The sequence below is a fragment of the Martes martes genome (genome assembly GCF_963455335.1).
Source record: "Martes martes genome assembly, chromosome: 5".
Classification (NCBI taxonomy): domain Eukaryota; kingdom Metazoa; phylum Chordata; class Mammalia; order Carnivora; family Mustelidae; genus Martes; species Martes martes.
In genome coordinates this window covers 31,739,376-31,758,812 of record NC_137892.1, presented here as the reverse complement: position 1 = coordinate 31,758,812, position 19,437 = coordinate 31,739,376, and positions in this window count along the sequence as shown.

The following is a 19,437-nucleotide window of genomic DNA, read 5'->3' as shown; positions in this document are numbered from 1 at the left end:
TGTGTAAGGGACAGCTTTTAGTCAGCCATCTAAATACACTACCATGTCTTGTCTTTGACATCTACTGAGTGAAAATCCTGACCATGTTAAAATACTGCTATTGTAAAAAGTGGGCATATAGCAAATTTTTGCTTTACTGAAAGTCGAAAAATGATCTCTAGCTATACACTCATACATGGAGGGGAGGATAGCTGCCCTCTTCTATCTGAGATACCATGTACAATATATTCATGAATCCATGTATCCATACAAACTGTGGAGGTTTTTCCCCCAATAAAAGCAAATGACACTAGCATAAAGCAGTCCACATACCATGCATGAAATGATTTCACTGATTTGCAAATAGACAAATGATAAAACTGGAAAGTGAGATATGCAGGTTAAGCTACTATGTCTTTGGAGTTGGCTGCATATGTAAAGCTTTCAACAGAATAATATTACATTTTACTGACAATGAAATGTCCATTACATAGAAGAATAATCATTATCATTAAGTGAATTTCCTGCTGAGTACATTTTTCACTGTGAGCAGACCTATCTCTCGGGACATTTGCAAGGTAGTCTCTGTAAAATTGTTTAGATGGGAGAAAGTAAGAGTATTGGGTGTTTGATTCAGTTGTCAAATAAGAAAATAACGAGAAATTTTAAAGCCACTAAGGTAGGTTTTTTCTTCAGGCCCTGTAGGACAAAATTGTACACTTCTTTCTTGTATTTTCATCAAAGTGTTTTATTTCCTTTTTAAATTTAATTCCAGTGTAGTTCACAGATAGTGCCATATTATTTTCAAGTGTATAATATTGTGATTAAACAATTCTGTATATTACTCATTGCTCATTGTGATAAGTGTATTAGTGATCCCGTTTACCTGTTTCACCCATCCTCCCACCTACCTTCCCTCAGGTGACCACTGGTTTGTTTTCTACAGTTAAGAGTGTTTCTTGGTTTAGCTATTTTTGTCGTTGTTCTTTTTTGTTTATTAAATTTCACATATAAGTAAAATCATATGATATTTGTCTTTTTCTGACTGACTTATTTCACTGAGCATTATATGCTCTAGATTTATCCCTGTTGTACCAATGGTAATATTCCTTCCTTTTTATGGCTGAGTAATATTCTGTTGTGTGTATATACCACTTCTTTATCCATTCATCTACTGATGGATACTTGAGCTTCTTCCATAGTTTGGCTATTGTAAATAATGCTGCAATAAACATAGGGGTGCATATATCCCTTCAAATTTGTGTTTTCATATTCTTGGGGTCAATACCCAGTAGTGAGATTAATGGACTATAGAGTAGTGGTATTTTTAATTCTTTGGGGAACCTCCGTACTGTTTTCCACAGTGGCTGCACCAGTTTGCATTTCCACCAACAGTGTATGAAAAGGGTTCCTTTCTTTCCACATCTTCGCCAATACCTCTTGTTTCTTGAGGTTTTATTTTAGCCATTAATTACAACAGGTGTGAGGTGATACCTCATCTTGGTTTTGATTTGGCATTTCCCTAATAATGACTGATGCTGAGGATCTTTTCTTATGTCTCTTGGCCATCTGTATGTCTTTTTTGGAGATATGTTCATTTCTTCTGCCCATTTTAAAATTAGATTATTTGGGGGTTTTTTGGTGTTGAGTTACGTAAGTTCTTTATCTATTATGGATACTATCCCTTTATCAGATATGTCATTTGCAAATATCTTCTCCCATTCGGTAAGTTGTCTTTTAGTTTTATTGATTGTTTCCTTTGGTGCTCAGAAGCCTTTTACTTTGATGTAGTCTCAGTCGTTTATTTTTATTTCTGGTTCCCTTGCTTCAGGGGTCATTTCAAGAAAAATGTTTCTATGGCTGACATCAGAGATATTACTGCCCATGCTTTCTTCTAGGATTTTTATGGTTTCAGGTCTCACATTTAGGTCCTTGATCCATTTTGAGTTTGTTTTTGTGTGTGGAGTAAGAAAGTGGTCATTCTTTTGCATGTAGCTGTCCAGCTTTCCCAATGCCATTTCTTGAAAACACTGTCTTTTTTTCCACTGCATATTCTTGCCTCCTTTGTTGAAGATAGACTGATGATATAGTCATGAGCCTATTTCTGGGACCTCTATTCTGTTGATCTATGTGTCTATATTTTTTCTAATACTGTACTGTTTTGGTTACTATATCTTTGTAGCATATGGAAATATGCATATGGAAATATAGCATAGCATATGGAACTCTAGGATTGTGATACCTCTGGTACTGTTCTTCTTTTTCAAGATTGCTTTCGCTCTTTGGGGTCTTCCATGGTTCCATACAAGTTTTAGGATTGTTTGATCTAGTTCTGTGAAAAATACTGTTGGTAGTTTGATAGGGATTACATTAAATTTGTAGATTGCTTTGGGTGGTTTGGCCATCTTAACAATATTCTCACAATTCATTTCCATTTGTTAGTGTTGATTTCAGTTTTTTTCATCAGTATTTTATAGTTCTTTTAGTACAGGTATTTCACCTCCTTGGTTAGGTTTATTCCTAGGTATTTTATTTTGGGGGGGGTGCAATTGTAATTGGGATTATTGTTTTTATTTCTCTTCCTGCTACTTCATTATTAGTGTATAGAATTGCAATGGGTTTCCTATATGTTGATTTTGTATCCTGTAACCTTACTGAACTCATTGATCAGTTCTAGTAATGTTTGCTGGAGTCTTTAGGGTTTTCTGTATATAGTATCATGTCATTTGAAAATACTGAAATTTGAACTTCTTCCTTACCAAATTGGATGTCTTCCATTCCTTTTTCATGTCTGATTGCTGTGGCTAGGACTTCCATTACTATGTTGAATAAAAGTGATGAGAGTGGACACCCTTGTCTTATTCCTGTTCTTAGGGGAAAAGCTTGTGTTTTCCATCATTGAGTATGATGTTAGCTGTGGATTTTCATATATGGCCTTTATTTTGTTTAGGTATGTTCCCTCTACAACTACTTTGTTGAAGGTCTTTATCATGAATGTATGTTGTACTTTGTCAGATGCTTTTTCTCCATCTTTTGAAATGATTGTATGGTTTTTGTCCTTTCTCTTGTTGTTGTGATGTATCACGTTGACTGATTTGCAAATACTGCACCACCTTTTCCTTCCAGGAATAAATTGCACTAAATCGTGGTGAATGATTTTTTAACATATTGTTGGATTTGGCTTGCTAACACTTTGCTGAGAGTTTTTGCATCTGTGTTCATCAGAGATACTGGCCTGTAGTTCTCCTTGTTTTTAGTATCTTTATCTGAATATCAGATAAATTATCAGAATAATCCTGGCCTCATAGAATGAATTTGGAAGTTTCCCTTTCTCTTTTATTTTTTTGGAATATTTTGGGAAGAATAGGTATTAAGTCTTCTTTCAATGTTTAGTAAAATTTGCCTATGAAGCCATCAGGTCCTTAACTTTTGTTTGTTGTGATTTTTTTGATTAGTGATTCAATCTCATTGCTGGTAGTTGTTGTGTTTAAATTTTCTATTTCCTCCTGCTTCAGTTTTGGAAGTTTGTATGTTCCTAGGAATTTATCAATTTCTTCTAGATTGTCCAGTTTGTTGGCATATAATTTTTCCTAATATTCTCCTGTAATTCTTTGTATTTCTTGCTATTGGTTGTTATTTCTCCTCTTTTGTTTATGATTTTATTTGAATCCTCTCTCTCTCTCTCTCTCTCTCATTTTTATTTATTTATTTTTGATGAGTTTGGTTAAAGGTTTATGAATTTGGTTGATCTTTTCAGAGAACCGGCTCCTGGTTTCCTTGGTCTGCTCTATTAATTTTTTTCAGTTTCTGTTTCACTTTTTTCTGCTCTAATGTTCTTCTTTTCTAGCTTCTTGAGGTGTAAGGTTAGATAGTTCTTTTGAGATTTTTCTTGCTTCTTGAAATAAGCCTGTATTGCTATAAACTTCCCTCTTAGAACAGCTTTTGCTGCATTCCAAAGATATTGGACCAGCTGTATTTTCATTTTCATTTGTCTCTGTGTATTTTTTTTATGTCCTCTTTGATTTCATGAGTAATCCATTCATTATTTAGGAACATTTTATTTAACTTCCATGCATTTGTGGGTTTTTTTCAGATTGTTTTTTTCTTGTGGTTGATTTCTAGTTTCTTAGCATTGTGGTCAGAAAAGAGGCATGGTATGACTTACACCTTTTTGAATTCGTTGAGACTTGTCTTTTGGCTGAATGTGTGATCTGTTCTGGAGACTGTTTTATGTGCACATAAGAAGAATGTGTATTCTGCTGTTTTCGGTTGGAATGTTTAGAATATATCTGTTAGACCCATCTGGTTCAATGTATCATTCAAAGCCACTCTTTCCTTGTTGCTTTTGTGTTTGGGTGATTTTTCCATCAATGTAAGTGGAATGTTAAGTCTCCTACTATTATTATATTACTATTAATTACTTCCTTTATGTTTGTTAATTAGCTGCTTTATATATTTCAGTGCTCCCATGTTGGGTACATAAATACTATATTTTCTTATTGGACTTTTATCCTTTATGATTGTATAGTGCCCTTGCCTCTTGCTTTAATTTGCTTTAAAGTCTATTTTGTCTGATATGAGTATTGTTGCTCCAGCTTTCTTTTCACTGCTATTTCCATGGTAAATGCTTTTCCTTCCCTGCACTTTCAATCTGCCTGTATCTTCAGGTCTGATATGAGTCACTTGTGGATAGCATTTAGATGGGTCTTGCTTTTTTATCCATTCCTTCAGCTTTTGTCTTTTGATTGTTGTATTTAGTCCATTTACATTCAAAGCAGTTATTGATGGGTATGTACTTATTGCCATTTTGTTACTTTTTTATGATTATTTTTGAAGCTGTTCTTTGTTTCTTTCTTTTCTTGCTCTCCTCTTTCATGGTCTGTTGGCTTTCTTTAGTAATAGATTTGGATTCCTTTCTCTGTATATTTTGCATACCTGTTACTGGTTTTTGATTTGTGGTTACCCTTGGGTTTGCGTATAACATCTTCTGCATAGAGCAGTCCATGTTAAGTTGATGTTCACTTAAGTTTGAATCCATAATTTACTCCTGTCTCCTTTTCCCATGTTTTAGATGTATGGTGTCATATTTCACATCTTTTTATTTTGTGAATCCCTAGACCAGTTTTTATAGATATAGTTATTTTTGCTGCTTTTGTGTTTTCTACTTTTCTTTCTCCTACTTATGTCTTTACTTTTCACTCAAAGAGTTCCCTTTTATATTTCTTATAGGGCTTGTTTAGTGGTCATGAATTTTTTAAAACTTTTTTTCAGGAAACTCTTTATCTTTCCTATTCAGAATGATAGTTTTGCTGGGTAGAGTATTTTTGGGTGCAGTTTTTGTTTTTTTTTCCCCCTTTTAGTACTTTGAATATATTATGCCACTCTCTCTGGCCTGGAAAGTTTCTGCTGAAAAATCTGCTTATAGCCCTATGGGGTTTCCCTTGTATGTAACTGTTTTCTTTGCTGTTTTAAAAGTTCTCTTATTATTACTCCTTTTTGCCATTTTAATTACTATGTGTCTTGGTATCCATTTCCTCAGGTGGATTGTGTTGGGGGCTTTCTGTGCCTTTCAGATCTGGATTTTTGTTTCCTTCTCCAGACTTCAGAAATTTTTAGCTATTATTTATTTAAATAACTTTTCTGCCCTCTTCTCTCTCTTCTCTTTCTGAGATCACTATAATGCAGATGTTATTACACTTGATGGTATTGCTCAGTTTATTGCTCATTTATATTATTACTTTTACCTCTCCAATTCTGCTTGATTGCTCTCTATTACTCTGCCCTCCGGATAACTGATCCATTTTTCCCCCTTCCTCTAGTCTACTATTTATCCCATCTACTGTATTTTTAATTTCATTTATTGAGTACTTCTTCTCTGATTGGCTCTTTTTTATGTTTCCTATCTCTTTGTTAATGGTCTCACTGAGGTCTTCCACTCTTTTCTCAAATCCAGTGAATATCCTTATGGCCATTGCTTTAAATTGCTTTAAATTCTCCATCAGGCATATTACTTATCTCCATTTCATTTAGGTCTCTTGCTGTGATTTTGTACTTTTCTTTCATTTGGAAGATATTCCCCTGTTTCCTCATTTCATCTGATTCTGTCTGTTTCCATGTGTTAAGAAAGTCAGCTATGTCTCTGCTCTTGAAGGTAGTGAGTTTATGAAGAAAGGGTCCTGAAGTGTCCTGCAGTGCAGTGTCCCCTATTCACCAGAACCTGGCGTGTCTTCTGTGTGTTGAATGTGCCCTGCTGTGGTGGTGAGCCACTTTTGCTTTCAGGCCAGTCATGTGCAATGACTGTCTTTGTTGTGGACACTATTTCATCCTTGTGGTGTTAGTAGGCCAGTATGGGCCCACCTTGTGCTCAAGTTTAGTCAGATCAGGCATTTGCCAGAGATGCAGTAGCAATGAACTGCAGGAGAATGTGGGGATAGGGCTCACAGTGCCAGCAACATGTGCAGTGGTGGGAGGGGAACTGCAACTCCTGGACCACAGGCAGTTTGGAGGGGGTGGATCCACAGAAGCACACAGGGTTGGGATATCTGGTTTGTGGGGATCTGCTGGAGGGGGTATGTCTACAGGAGAACATGTGGGCAGGTGCCCTGTTAGCAAGTTAATTAGCTAGTATTGGTGCTCTGCTATTTACTATAGTTATCTTTGTGTTTATGCTGGGGGGAAGGGAAGAGAAATATCAACTCTCACCTCCAGTACATGCCTTGAATTTAATAACAAATCTCCCTCCCATACACCCTGGATGATTTTCAGGCTGCTTCTTCTATGCTGTATCTTCCGAGGCTGTTTGTTTTGCTGTCTCATTAAGGGTTGGACTCAGTTTCTCCCTTGTTCTCCTATGAGCCTACTGATTTTGAAAGTTTCAAGGATTAAACTCCTCTGATTGTAAGAACTCCTGAAATTTGGTCCCTTTGGTTTTCAAAGCCAAATGTTACAGGTATTCATCTTCTCCAGGTAGGCTCACCATGCGCAGGGGGCCTGATGTAAGAGTCTGTTTATATTCCCTCTCTGTATCCACAGCATCCCTCCCTCATGTGTACAGTCCTGTGGTCTGTTTATCTCCCAAATGCTCCTCTGCCCTTCCTACCCTCTTTGGTGTGGCTTCTGTACATTTGGCTGTAGAGAATTTGTTCTGCTAATCTTTGGGTCATTTTCTAGGTTGTTTGCACTCATGTGGCTGTTATCTCTCTGTATCCTTGGGAGAAGGGGAATTTAAGGACCTCCTACTATGATTATCTTCCCCAGAAGTCTTTATCAATACATCTTTTAAAATTTATTTCTTTAAAGATTTTATTTATTTATTTGACAGACAGAGATCACAAGTAGTCAGAGAGGCAGGCAGAGAGAAGGAGGAGGGAGCAGGCTCCCCACTGAGCAGAGAGCCCAATGCGGGGCTCGCTCCCAGGACCCTAGGATCATGACCTGAGCCGAAGGCAGAGGCTTTAACCCACTGAGCCACCCAGGTGCCCCTATCAATACATTTTAAAGTAAAAGAACATAGATGTTGAGATTCTACATGAAATAAACAAATACTATAATGGATGAATACTCTTCATCATCCATATATTCAAAGACATCTATATAGCAAAGCAACTGCCCCCAAAGTCATGTTAATCAAAGGAAACTTAGAAAAAATATGTTTTGAAGTACACATTTATTCTAACACTTAAAATATGAATAAAGGCCAATTGTTTTAGTCATGAAAAGCTTTGTTTTTTCTAAATTGTAGATATTTGGTAATTTACTTCACATCTTTTGTTTGGTCGTTTTGCTTCTGACCTTCATGAGACTTTCATAAATACCACATAAAGACCTCTCAAAATACTCTCATTTCATTCTCCAGTTTTCAAACATTCCTTTGACATTAGCACTTCTAAAAAGTTACAAGAACAAAAATTGTACAGATTTTGCTTTTCTCCAGTTCTCCTTTGCCTTGAGAAGAATCTAGTTGGTGGAGTAAGAAATGCTCATATTTGGCAAAGAGAACATTCATGAATACTGTGGATTGATAATCTCATAGCATCCAAATAAATATATATTTTCTGAAGAAAAAGTGTAATAATAGTAAAAATTACTTAACATTTTATCAGTGATTATTATGGAGAAGGCACTATTGTGAGTATTCCAGTTTAATTATTTTATTCAATTCTCATAACCACCCTGAAAGTTACCTTATTATCTCTGTTTCAAAGAAAGACAAGAAGAATTAGGTGATTTTTTGGTATAAAAATGACAAGGTCCAGGTTGGTTAAGGGATGATCACAATGACTAGCTCAGGAAACAGTTTTATTATTTCAATCAACAAGGGAATTAGATCTACTCAGCAATTACCTAATTGACTTCTCAGCAGTGAACTGCATAATAGCTAAAAACTATTGGCTGTTTAGTTAGAGCTGTATTGATAAGTATTATTTTAATCAGCATATTACAGGCTCATTTTAGATGATGCAAACTGCCTTTTTTTGATATCTAGAATGTATGTGTGCTAATATCTGAGAAATAAATCTGTAATTTTATAACTTTCACGTCCTATTTGCAAAAATATCAGCGTATTTTGTAATGGTTTAGTCTAATCAACTCTCAATTTTGGTACATTCAGGTGAGTTAGTTATTATACTTTACATTTGAGCAACTTCTGCTGTGTGTTTTCACCCATGAAAATGGCCTTGTTTCTGTTTTCCTACCAAGTTTTATTATATTTTGCATTTCCCCTGTATCTTGGCCTTACAATCAGAATGTCATGAATATCGTTGAATTTTATATTCAGGCAGTGAAAAGAATTCAGTGCATTAACAATCCATTCCTAAAATTACAACAAAATAGACAGAATATAATATAACCCTTCATTGCTGTTAAAACTAAAGATCTTGAATCTTAGCTGGTCATTTGTTGCACTAGCAGTTCTATAGTGCATCCCTTTCTTTATTCATGCAGATTTTTAATAGAGAAATGTTCATAGAACATTTAATTTCTGCTATATCAGAAACATTTCACATACTCAAAAAGAACCAGATCAGAAAGATAGCTATTCATAGATCATTGAGATGGAAAGATTCTCAAGAGGTTATTTAATCCACAGCCTTACAATTTAAACCTGAATAGAAAAATAATAGTATTGTAACTTCTCTTCAGCTTGTTCTTTAAAATCAGCAAGAACAGCATTAGGTGCTAACACAGAGTATAACCATCTCCTTTATATTCAGAATGCTCTTCAGAGTTCTCATAAATCTCTGTATTTAAATTCAGTATTCAAATTGATCTCAGTGGAAACCTAAAATCTCATCTCCCACCAGATCCACACTGTCTAGCGAATACTCCTGAGACCGTTACCGTCTCTCTATAATCTGACTGCCATCAAACTCCTTTTCCAGACTTCTCTCACATCTACTATCATTCTAAATGAGCCCTGAGCAATATCTCCCCCAGTACACTGTATTCTTTGATAGCCCTAGGCCTAGAAGACACTGCATCTTAGCTAAAATCAGGCCCAGTTCTATGTCATCTCCGTCATAAAGACTTCCTTCATCATGCCATCCAAAAATGGAGCAACTCCTGTTTCTTATTCTGAATGTCAAATGTGTGTCATTTGCTGGACTAATGGAATTGGTCCATAGAAGGTGATGGGATGTGCTGGACTTTCCTAAAGACTTCTGATCGTTATAGTTACTGTTGACATGGAAATAGGAGAAGGGAGACGCATTTTTTGAGAAATCCTCCCCCCCCCCCATTTTTTAGCTAGTTTTTTCCCACTCATTTCTTAGTACTTCCTGTTACTTTTTTCTTTCTTTCTTTTTCTTTCTCTCTTTCTCCCTTTCTTTTTTTTTTTTTTTTTAGATTTTATTTATTTATTTGACAGAGAGAGATCACAAGTAGGCAGAGAGGCAGGCAGAGAGAGAGGAGGAAACAGGCTCCCTGCCGAGCAGAGAGCCCAATGCGGGGCTTGATCCCAGGACCCTGAAATCGTGACCTGAACTGAAGGCAGAGGCTTCAACCCACTGAGCCACTCAGGTGCCCCCATTTCTTTTTTTTATCCTACCTTTCAGATATTTTACCAAACTCTGTATTTCATCAGTACTGACTATAATTATCATTTTGTATGTGTGACAAAGACTGAAAAACCATGTAGTCCCCACAATCCTAGTAGTATTTGACTTGAATGTTTTCAAATAAGAAACTAGACTTATATTCTCACTTAGGTACTATGCAAATGAATCAAAATTACATAGCTGTTCACCTCTACAATAAAAAAGGAGGTAGCAAGACCTCATTACATAGGCAGAAAGTGGAATAAATGTAGTTCCTAAAAATGTCAGAATAAAATTTTATAATCTGATGATTTACAGTTCATTCTATGGTTTTAGTGTGTAAAGGATAAGCATATCTAGTGGAAACGGATGAATTGGGTCAAGTAAAATTGGAACCCATAAAAATTCCAGCCTGAACTTTTGAGGTATAGAGAAGCTTGGCCACCCAAGTGATATATTATATAGCCCATTATTTGCTTCTGAATTTCCTATTTTTCATCTGACCAAGAAAATGGAAGGCTCAAAATCCTCCCCTGAAACCCTTCATTTGGGGATCCAGTTAAGGAGAGATTGAAAATCACTGAGTAATATTTGCCTATTTGAAGTTTCAAACAAATCCTTATGCAAAGAATTTTGCATAACTCAGATTCTTGGATTTATCTTCAAACTCACTTTGTCATATGATGCCTAAAATCTAAAGGCATGTTTCTATTCAAGATTATTATTTTGTCATTAAAACAAAGGCACCAAAACAAGCTTGCATTTACTAACCATTCAGAGTGGGAAATCTGCATGCTTCTCACTTGTTTGGAACAACTTGTTTCAAAAGATGCAGAATATTTATATGCAAAAGGCAGTATCCCCCTAATTATAATTTCCTTTTGCCTATTTAAGAAAAACACAACAGATGTATTTCTACCAACTCTTGGACTGTCACATGGCAAAAGAACAATTGAATAAATGCTTCAAATAAATGTTCAAGCACTTCGACATGAATAATTTTTCAGCATATCCTTGTTGCCATATTATAGCATTTAACCCTAATGCTATCTTTGTTGAGAATGCAGATGATGAACAAGATGGTTTGCATTCTACTCAGATCACTTTCCTCTGTGATCAGTAAGCATCAGAAACAAAATCTACAGATAGCAGAGCAACTGCATTTTAAATGTCACATAGCTGCCTTTATTATTCCAGCTGGCTTGTGGAAAGAAAGGTCCCTCTGTTAATGAGACTAACACTGTCAGCCCCATTATAATAGATTTAAGCAAATAAATAACATGTTTGCCATTTCTTCTCTTGTTTTTCAAGCACTATTTTTGTCACTGATCTCATTGCTACAGACATTTGAGTGGAATAACTATAATTGTTGCATCGCTTAGGCAATGAAAAGTACACATGGAGTCTGTATTTATTTTAGACAATTCAGCATATTAATCCAGATTGTCCCCAAAGCCTATCCTCCTCATGGTTCTTGCTCACATTTGCCATTAATGCCAATATGACAAAAAGATACAATGGGTTAGGTTTAGTGGTTCACTAATGCGTAGCAGTACCTATTGCACACTTGACAAGAGAGGAATAATAACCATATAGCTTCAAAAGGAATAAAGTCTGTTACAAGCTGAAAAAAGGAACAGTACAAGATCTGTCTAAATTTTTGCCAAAAATTGATTTGAAAATAGAAACCATCAATCTTTGGTCTTATGTGATTCAGGGAAATTAAAATTCACTGGAAAAAAAAAATTCCATCTGTAAAGAAGCCATGAGTATTATTTATATTTATATTAATTAGTTTTATATTTATATTAATTATAAATATTTATTTTATGAAAAAGTCATGCTTTTCTAATTATCCACAGTAAGTTAGCATATTTAGACACTGACTCTTGCTAAATAGATGAACCACCTCACATAATCTATAGTGTCTTATACCTTTCCAATTTAGCAATTCTTTTATAGGCACTACATGAGTCACATAATGGTTCTTTAAGGCATGAGCTTTTCACCGTCTACAGGCTCTCTCTGGGTTACCTAATGAGTAGCATGTCTATAAATACCATCTGAAACTCATGAGGGCCAAATCTAGAGTTCTGGTCTTCCCTGTCCCTGTAACTCCAAATGTAAATATCCACTTCTTGGTTGTCCTTCCTATCTGACTGCTTAAAAAACACCTCAAATGAATGTAGCCAAAACAGAACTCTCTACAGTTTACTCAAACTTTTTGGTCCTCATTATTCCCATTCAGTAAATTACTGTAGGCAAAAAAAAATCTCAGAATAATTGTAAACTTGTCTTTTTCCTCTCTTCATGCCCTCCCAACACACACAACAACATCCATAAAACACACCTGTTGGTTCTATCTCCATTCTATCCCTCAGCCTTTTTCCTTCTCTTACCTCTACTGCTTACACTGTGGTGCCAACTATAGCCTTTTTAAACCTGGACTCCTTCAGTAACTTCCTATCTGGTCCTGCCTATCCTTTTCTCCCTCCCGTCTCTACTCCTCTCCTTTCTTTCTAGAATCAAGAGTCTCTAAGTATCTTTTATAATGAACAATGTCAGAATTTCCTAAACTGCCTTTAAAGAGAAAAAAACAGTAGTGGAAATGGCATAGTAACATTTTTTGTTTTTTAAGATTTTATTTATTTATTTGACAGACAGATCACAAGTAGGCAGAGAGGCAGGCAGAGAGAGAAGGGAGGAAGCAGGCTCCCTGCTGAGCAGAGAGCCTGATGCGGGGCTCGATCCCAGGATGCCGGGATCATGACCTGAGCCGAAGGCAGCGGCTTTAACCCACTGAGCCACCCAGGCGCCCCGCATAGTAACATTTTTTATCCTGCAGATTATGCAAGGTCAGAGAATAGAAAAGTGCCTCACATACTCATTGAAGTTGAGTGAATCTGGAAACCATTCTATGAAACACAATCTCTAGCATAAACTCTTCTAATTCTAATTCTGTTTAAGTCTGTGGTGTTATAGTGATTAGATAGTTAATTATATATCTATAATGATTAGATAGTATCTTGCTAAATTATGTGTCATTTTATTTTGATTTAATGAAGTTATAAGCCCCAAATAGTTCTAAATGTTGAAGGACTTCTAGAGTTGTACATCTAGTTAAGACTGGGAAAAAACAGGGTCTTCTCAAATATCTTTTTTGTTCAATAACTTAGGAATAATACAACGTAGAATTACTTAATTTTAAAAAGGAAGCAATATTATTTCATCTACCTGGGATCAGGCAATTGTCAAATAGCTTTACAAAGAGAAAGTACATAGCTAGAGGAGGTAATTTTGTACTATGAATATAACAAAGTTCTTTCTAAGTATATTAGCTATCTTGTTTGGCTTTGGTAGTTGTGGTTGTTTTGATATATTTGTTATGAAACATTTTGGGGAAGAGGAAGAAGGAGATCCAGAGATAGTGATATCTGTGCATGTTCCAAAGATGAGAAGTAAAATCAACACTACTCAAGAAGCAACTTTGAGTGTGTTTATCTTAGTGTATTTTTCTTTTAAGCTTTAGTAACAAACCTCTAGAATTGTTATAGTATACACAGATACTAATCAGTGAGGTTTTTCACATTGCTTCTAGAAAAATTGCTTTGTGTTCCAGTTTTAATTAGTGTATTATTATCCATTGCTAATTTGAGGGTTTTAGTCTAGAATTAGCACACAGCTGCAGAGAATGCAAGCGCATGAATTGCCGGATTAGCTGGAGTCCATACAAAGGGGAAGGAGTAAATGAGGGAGATGCAATGAATTGTGTCCTCCAAATAGCTCCCCAAATTTGCCAGCTATTACCTATAATTTAAAAGTGAATCCTTGATGGTAAGGAAATTGTGCTTCTATATTTGGCTTGTTTTATCATATAATAATATAGGATTATGTTACCCACCCCTCATTTTTGAGGGGAAAAACTTAAAACATTTGGAAAACTAAAGAGAATAACTTAACATACTTGATTATCTCCCACTCAAATTTAGTAAATATCACTAATTTGCCATATTTGCTCTAGATTTTCCCAAAAGCCATAAAACCTCACAGAAGCAGTATTACGCACCTTTGTAGCCACCCTAACCCTCTCCCTGGTTCTCTTCTTTCTCTCCCCAGAGGTAAGCAAAATTGTGGAGGTGGTATAGGCACTCTCCATCTGGGTTTTTGTACTTCTGCCAGATGTTTGTAGATTTACAACATAACCAGTATTTTTACATGTTTAAATATCATATAAATGGTAACATGCTATATATAATATACTGCTGCAACTTAATTTCTTTACTCAACATTATGTTAGGATGACTTCTCCATTGATATATCTATCTATCTATATCTATATATTTATGAATGTACATAAAATCAACAAATCTGATTATTTACATAAATAATCAGATTTGTTCATTTTAGTGGCTGAAGTGAAAATCTTCCCCATGCTTGCTAGTTTGCATGTATGTGCTGGGATAGGAATCCTTTACAGCAGAATTTCTCAAATGCATGTGATACTCCTCCCACGAGCATTTGGAAATGCAGGGAGCTTTCTTTCTATCACAATATATTCATTTTCTAGGGCTTCCATAACACAGTACCACAGAGTAGGTGACTTACATGGCAACTTAACCAAAAAGTCATTATGTTGTAACATTATGTTAGAAGTGCTATGACTTTTTGGTAAGTCTTGATATCTCCTAGGGAAATTACCTCTTCTTATTGTTCTACAAAATGGCCTTAGTTTTCTTGGCTTTTTACTCTTCCACCTAAATTTTTTTAATTAGCTTACCATGTTAATAAAAAAGAAATATATGGGATTTTCTTTGAAAATACTTTTAAACTTATAGATGAATTTGGGGAAAAATATTCATCTTAATAAATGTTGTCTTCCTGTCATGAACATGCTATATCTCATTAATTCAGGCTTTTGAAAAATTATTCTTTTAGTAATATATTATAATTTTCCTTATATATCTTTAATTAGATTTATTTATATTTAAGTATTTATTGCTACTATAAATGGTATTTTGGCTTTGTTACATTATTAGATTGGGTATTCATGGATTCCTAAAAGGATAATTTTGATTTTTGAATGCTGGTCTTAGATTCCAGTGGAATTAATAAATTCCCATTTTTAGTAGTAACAGTTCATCTCTAGAGCTTCTTGAATTTTATATGTAAAGCAATCATATCAACCACAAATGTTCATACATTTTCTCTTATAAAACCTGATACTTTTTTAAAATTTTGCATAGGCTAAGGACTTCATAAAAATGTCAAATAGTGCCAGTTGACATAAATAATTTTTGTCTGCTTTTAAATAAGAATGCTTTTCAAGTCTAACCATTAAGTATGATGAGTGTTGTAGGTTTTTATTAGATACTCTTTAATAATCCCCTACTTACAGTTTGTAAATATTTTATAAAGATTAATCACTTTTTATTTTATAAAAAAAAATCCCTGCGCATATTGAAATTATCACTTCATCTCATTTAGTCCCATAATATGGTGAATTTCATGATTTTTTTCTGAATTCCTGAGACAAATCTGGATTGGTTAAACTTTATTATTTATTGTTTTTTATGCTATGACAGATTTATTTTTCTAATATTTTATTTATGTGCATTTTCATTAGTATAATGTGTCTGTAATTTTCTGAACTGTTGTGTTCAGTTTTGATTTTGTATCAAAGATATACTAGTTTCAGAAGGTGATTTGATTAGTGCAGCAAAACATTTACTTCTCAATATCTCTCTAAATCTTTCTTATCCTCTTTTTTTCCTTAATAAGAGATGTCTAATGATATTCTGGCATATTTCTTTTTCACTTTTACCTAGGTGTGGTCAAGTAATAAATTATGGTAGGGCTGCCACATTACTATGTGAAATGTTTCTCTTAGTATTATGTATGCACGGTAGTGAAGTGTTATATGATGGCTCTGAGTCTAGGCAGGGGGATCCAAAGAGAAGTGTTACATGAGATCTTCTGGAAGTTTTCTTAAAAGAAAAGGAATACACTTATTGTTTTACTTTTCTTCTATCTGGCACATGAGACATGATCATTAGAGCTCTGTCAGCCATATTGAATCATAACATGACCTTGAAAATGGGAACCCCCATAGTGAGGATGGTGGTGGAGAAAGAACGTAGATTCATGAAGATGATATAAAGATGTCCCGGCATATCAGCCATAAAAACTGTGTGTGTGTGTGTGTGTGTGTGTGAGAGAGAGAGAGAGAGAGAGAGTGACGAAGTTCTATTTTTATAAAGCTCCAATTATTTTGAAGTTTTCAGTCATACACATCTGAACCTAATGTTCATTAGTACTAGCAGTATTTTTATTCCTTTTATTCTGGTCCCTGAGATGATTCAAGATAGGAATTATGTGTCCCTTAATCGTTTGTTAATTATATCATGTAAATCCTCTGAGCTTAAATAGTTTGTCTCAGTAACTGCCCCTTCTGAGTTTCCTTCTGAGGAAAGGATGCCCATAGTAACCATGGAGTTGCTATTCAACATACATGAAGTAGATCTGTATGGTCTACAAGGTACAGTAGACTGTGGCACTCAAGGAAGTATATGGCTCATATTGTCCTTCAAAAGAAACTGCCAGGGAAAACACAGTTGACTGACAACCTTCAGATGCCATGTTTGGATCCACTTAAACCAAACTACTACCCTCCAAGGGTGGAACACAATGAGAGTGCTAGAGACAAGTTATTTCTGGTCAGCATGGAATTACCCTGTCAACCTTTAGTCAAGGGCTCCCTTTTAACATGGTTGAGACTTGCTCAGAATTTTACTGTTGTCAGAATCTCTACTTATTCCTCCTTCCTTCTCTCTCCTCTTTCACAGGATCATATACTAAAGGCATTCCAGGCTTATTCCTCTTTCCCCTCCTTCATAAGATTTCCCCCAATAATTTCTTACATGTTCAATTTTGTTATGGTTTCTACTTCTCAGAGAGTCTATACTAGCACAGGATCAAAATATTAAAAATGCAAAAGGCAGGCACTGCCAACTAAGCAAAGATATAATCCACTTAGAAGATCATCTAGATAATTAGTAATAAAGCCACAGGGTCTCGAAGTAGGAGGTCAAAACAGAATTGTAAAGAGAGTGGGAAATTCAGAGCCATAGTAGTAGGACGGCGGCTCCTCTGTGTGCAGCTGGCATCAAGTGCACTGGCCACATCGTGCTCCTCCTCCCGGAGGTGTACGATGGCATTGACAAAGTAAGCTTAATGTGACATTCTGTACAGTATCCAGAAGTCCCACCCTGGCCGGAGATAGCCCTCCTCTATGACCACCATCATACTCAGGCTGCTGCGAGCAGTTCTGGAGATGCCTGGCCTTAGAACAAATCCCATGAGGGCTCCAAAGATGCAGCAACTACAGGATGTCGGTCAGTAATGTCTCCCCTTGCCCTGACAGCAAGTCCTCTTAAAAGGAAATGTGGGAGCATAGTTCCTTGTCTGCCACAGATGCTAAATTCCATTTTGTCTAGTATTAGTACTGGCATATCTCTGTCCATATAGAATACTGTATGTGCTATGACTGATACTATACTTGATGTTATAACTGCTCTTAACACCACTACTAATTATCTGGTTGTTGGGTTATTGATTATCTAGCCTACTTAATTAGTGAGTTGTTGTTTGGTTATTAGGTACACCATTTCCTTATTATTTCTTTTTGGCTTAACATCTACTTTTATCCATTGTTAATATTGCTGTACCTTATTCATTATACATTTCCTTGAATTTCATAGATGTAGCATCTATTTTCTCTCTTATCAGTAAATATTTTAGACTTTTAAGAAATTTTCAAGGATGTAAAAATAAATAAAAAGTAAACATTCAGATGGAGTTCTTACAATCAATTTGACCCGAATCTCATTAAATGGAAAAATAACTCTAAGCAAATAATTTGCAAGTATAAAAGATATTGAATTGGGGGTGGTGGGGAAGAGGAATCATTATAATAATAAAACATCTATTATCTTCCATTGTCTTTCAGAGAAAGCACACAAAAAGTATTCCAGTCCCTAGGTGTCGGTAGGTGCTAACAAGATATGTACTAATAGGACTGCCATCTATCTCCAGCAAAACTGATTCTGAATGAGAAGAAAAGAGAAACTAAATGAAACCCTAAATCTGAGAATCTTGAGGCTTTTCCTTGGGGAGACTGACATCTCTTAGTGAACTGGTTTATACGTGTTGATTATATATAGGGGCAGGGTGTGATAGAGTGAGCAGCTTGGGGTAGAAATCAGCCAGAAGTAGATTTGTCACAGATGCATTTGCCTATTTCCCACGTTCTCTTAGAATGTTCTTTAGCCGTCTCATCTCCGTGTAAATCAGGCTAGCCCTGTCTGTGTTAGAGGGATAATAATAGGATAGCACAAAAGTCCTACTGGGTAAAGAGCTGATGGAAAGAAATGGTACAGATTCACCTCCTTCAGCACTCTCCAAAATTCTGAATCCTTCACTTTACATCGAACAGATGTAAAATGGAACAGTCTCTAATTCACAAATAACATGATAGCCTGCCATAAAAAAATTACAGACTCTGTAATACAAACAGCCACCGGGACTAATGGGTGAATTGAGCAAGATCACTGGGGACAAAACCAATATAGAAAAATCATTTATAACTTTACTAGCAATGAAAAATTAGAAACAGAATTTAAATAAAACAGTGTCTTTTACAATAACACCAAAATATATATACTTTGAGTTAAATCTAACAAAACATGTGTAAGGTTTGTCTGTTGAGAACTACAAAACAATGTTCATAGATTGGAGAAGTCAAAATTGGTAGGAAGGTAATTCTTAAAAATGTTCTTCAGATTTGGTGGAATCCCAATTACCATAATACCAAGAAAATTTTGTGCATGTAAAATTGAAAAGCTGATTATAAAATTTACACCGAAAAAACAAAGAAGCTAGAATAGCTCCCCAAAAAGTGTGTGTGAGGGGGAATCAATTGTAGACTGAAAGTACCTAATTGTAAGACCCATAGCACTAAAGACAGTGAGATAAAGAGAAGGGGCAGATGTATAGATCACTGAAATAGACTGAGCAGTCTATAGATAGAATCACACACATGTGGTCAGTTGATTTTCAAAAAGGTTTCAAGTCAATTCAGTGGAGAAATGAGTATTTTCGATAACTGTTGTTGGAACAATTGAGATGTAAGCAAACAAATGAATGTCAACCCATACCTCACACCATAAACAAAAGATAACTTGAATAGACCTGAATGTAAAACTTAAAACTAATAACACATTTTAAAAAAGCATAGGGAAAGTCTTACAGACCTAGATGAAGATGTCTTAGGGCACAAAAAGCACAAACCGTAAAAGAGGAAAGTGATAGATTGGACCTGATCAAAATTACCCATTTCTACTCTTTGAAAGATGCTGAAGAGACA